Consider the following 3784-nt stretch of genomic DNA (forward strand, 5'->3'; position numbering starts at 1 on the left):
AGGTTAAAGGGATGGTATAATTAGGCTGATATTTCACCTGTACAAAACCAGAGAAATTCAGCAGTTATAGTTAGCTGAGGTAACTATAACTCGAGCCTCCTCAAGCACTGCTCATGACCTCACATTGTGCATCACTCATGACATGGTCAGTGACATCACTCATGACATCTCAAATGACAATAGTGATGACATCATCCACAGAATCTCTGATGCAGCCACGCACACCCCATGTAACCTTTCATACGCCCACTCAAACTTTCACACTGCCATTCTCGAAACCTTTGACATACCTATACCAGTACTTACATACCCACTCACTGATTCATAGGTCTACACACATATCCACTCACTCACCTATATAGCCACTCATACACCTACTCACTCACTAATACAGCCACTGACATCCACTCATACATCCATAAGCCACTCACACACTGTCAGACACTCATAGAGCTACTCACACTTCTTGGTAGTACTCGATGCATTTACATAGCAAGTCTTTACAACGAATTCCACTAAGGGGGCGCTGCGGTATTGGAAATGAATTCCAACACCTTCCCTACTGTTGCGCAAACTGGAGTAGGAATAGTAAATAATACTATTCCTAAGTCCAGCGCGTTCCCTAGTGGAAGTCATTGTAAAGACTTGTGATGTAAATGCATCGTGTACTAACAACGCGGTCGTTGTAACAACCGCATTATAATACCACGCAATGTAATGCATTGCGTAGTAAAGTGCTATATTCGTCAGTGACTCATACCTTCAATGAGACACCTAATCACTCACTTTTATAGTCAGTCATGCATCCACTGAACGATCGATACAGGCACTCATTCACCCACTGATTCATCAATATACCTTGGGATATATTTGTAACACTCATAAAAAATATAAACACACTCACATTCACTGGATCATCATTGATGTCATCAGTAATGTCACTGACCATGTCATGAGTGATGAAATATGTGAATTCATAAGCAGTACATTCACTGACACAAGCACATGCTCACCCATACAGCCAATCTCACTATCAATCACACACACATGCAGTCACTTATATACTCCAGAACTCATGTATACTGCCTTTGACATATCCAGTTACTCACCCATATACCACTGACACCTCCATTTACTCACCGACACTGCCATACGCACACTCACTCACCCACACAGCCCCTCTCAGATGCCTTCATGAACCCTTACAGCCAGTGATTCACCCGCTCACTCATCCATGCAGGGAGTCATATACCCCTTCACCCACCCACACAGACACTCATACACCCATACAGGAACTCAGACAACCAATCAATAACCCATATAGGCACTCATGTACCTACTCACCAACCCATGCAGCCACTAACACACCAACTTACAGACTGATACAGACATTCACACAGATTAGTCACTCACCCATACATTCACTGAGGCACATAAAATCACACAAATGCAGTCAGTCACGCACCCACTAAATCATCCATACAGGCACTCATACAGCCACTAATTCACAAATACACCTTTGTGTATATATATTTAACACTCATAAACTTTTTAGAAACACTCACAGTCACCACATTATGTCATCAGTGATGTCATTTGAGATGTCATCAATCATGTCATGAGTGATGTCACTGACCGTGTCATGAGTGATGTAATATGTGTAAGACAAAAAGGGTACAGAGTTCCTCAGGTCAGTTAAGAACAAATAATGATTTCAGCAAAAAGTTTCGTCTGTCATGAAAAGGGGGGGAGACCCTTTAGTTGGAACTAGGGCCCTCACACACCCAGCAAGCTAGGTGTCATGCTTCATCATTTGAGCCTGCCCCTCGTCAGGTCGGCGCTGCAATTCCTGACGGGCTCCCAATATTGGGGCTCTTTGGCGGGGATCTTCTGTTCCTGCCGAAGGGTGCTGTGGGGGTAAGGGGCCCTAGAATGTGTAGATGTGATGTACGGATAAAATAGGTACTGTTAGTCCACAGGAAATGTGTTTAATAAAGTGGTAAACAGCCTAGTTAAAAAGAAAATGAGGTGGGGATAGCTACTAGTGATTATGATGCTAGTTGTGTATGCCCTACTCTCAGAAGGATCAACATGTTTCTTGCCCTTTAAGCCAGTAATTGGTCACGGCAATTCGTCAGGATCAGGAAAACATAAACTATCTACAACAAGGTATGTGTGTTTTACATACCCGAAAGGTGCTCAGGAGTCACCTATGGAAACATTGGAGACAGAAAACACATGACAAAACTGTAAAGATAAACAATACATACATAACAACTTCAGCTGAAATCATCGAGAGTCTCATAGGGTGAAGCTCTCAGGGTGAGTACTGGAAGGTCTCGAAGGACAGAATAAATCAAAAGACAGGACTGGGGGCGGAGACAGAGCGGAGGTTGTAAACTCACCTCTTGCGTTAGCAAGGCAATCTTGCAGCAGTCTCCGGCGGGTAAAAAAGGACTCCTAACGTGGGTCCTGAAGTAAAAAACCGGGAGGAGCAGTTAAGAAACCAGGGATGGACGAAATTAAAAGTGACATGGTCAGCCCGGCAATCCATGCGGTAAGAGCAGTGTCGGAGGGTAATGACAGCCTTGAATATCAAAAGATGCTAACATGAGCGATTAGGTGTGCAGCCATGGTGACCATCATGCTCAGGGGCCAGGGTATATCGCCGCCCAAAAGTAGTCAATGAGGTCAGTAACGGGTCGCCACGAGAGACTCAAGAGCAAAATAGGGGGCGACCGCCATCGCCCCTGGTAGAGGATGGGTCAGAGCAGGACGTACTCGCTCAAGCTGCCAATGAAGTCATGGAGGCGTCACGAATCCCCCTTTAAAAATACTCAAACTCACCTTATGGAAGACGGCTTGGATGAACCCTGATGCACTCACCTGCGTCAAACGACGCGTGGGATGGAAGACCTACCCCTACCGCCGGACCTGGGATGGGTTCCGAACGGAGTCGGTGTTCGCCAGATAAGGATATCGGGAGGTGTGGAATGTGTCACATGACTAAGGTAATCACAAGCCCATTGGTCGGGGAGTGTAAAGCGGGTCAGCCATGTTGGAACAGGTAGAGAGAGCAACCATCCATATCCGGTATGACTCGGGAAGTGATACTCAGTGGGTTGGTGTGCTCACAGGGATTGGTTACCAGAGCGGTTGTATCAATCCCATTGGTTGGGGATAGAGGGCCGGCCATGTTAGAGCAGGTGGTGTGGGGAAACTATCGGCATCCGGTCTGAATCAGGAAATGATTCTTCGTGGGTTGATTTACTCACAGAGTTGGTTGCCATGGCGATATAATTAAAGACAGGCAACGGGTAGGTGGCCAGACTAAATGCCACGGGTAACACATGGGAATGTGGAAAAATAATAAAAATAATAAAAGCGGTAGTGATGGGGTTCGCGGGGGCCGTGATGAAGTATCAAAGTCCCACAAAATTGTACGGGGATGTAACCCTTGGATGGGGGTCTAAAAACAGAGCGGCAACCATCCGCATCGGGGACTGGCACATAAAAACACACAGAGGGAGGCACATAAAAAGAAATAGGATACCAATATAGTGTATCTATTTTTAAAGCAGTGGAAAAGAGATCTAGATGGTTCGTGATCTGTTAAAAAGGTGTATTTTCAGAGAACATCACTGCTAAGGATTAAGGATCCGCATCCAAGTTAACAGGTATGGCCAAGGTGGTCGTGGGTGTAACAAGGACACATAGTGAATTCCGGAAGGGTCACAGGTCCTACCAAGGAGCATGTTTACCTAATGAGTGTGGACCATGGGAT

General features: G+C 45.5%; 1 long non-coding RNA gene across 1 annotated transcript; it reads right to left on the reverse strand.

The window, feature by feature from the left end:
• Positions 1-1859: 1859 nt before the first annotated feature.
• Positions 1860-2944, reverse strand: LOC146817407 (uncharacterized). The gene is made up of 3 exons (XR_014962544.1): positions 2887-2944; positions 2406-2472; positions 1860-2210 (listed from the first exon to the last, which is right to left on the reverse strand). It is a non-coding gene; the product is annotated as an uncharacterized LOC146817407 (long non-coding RNA).
• Positions 2945-3784: the final 840 nt, after the last annotated feature.

The sequence above is a fragment of the Triturus cristatus genome, chromosome 6 (assembly GCF_964204655.1).
Source record: "Triturus cristatus chromosome 6, aTriCri1.1, whole genome shotgun sequence".
In the NCBI taxonomy this organism is placed as follows: domain Eukaryota; kingdom Metazoa; phylum Chordata; class Amphibia; order Caudata; family Salamandridae; genus Triturus; species Triturus cristatus.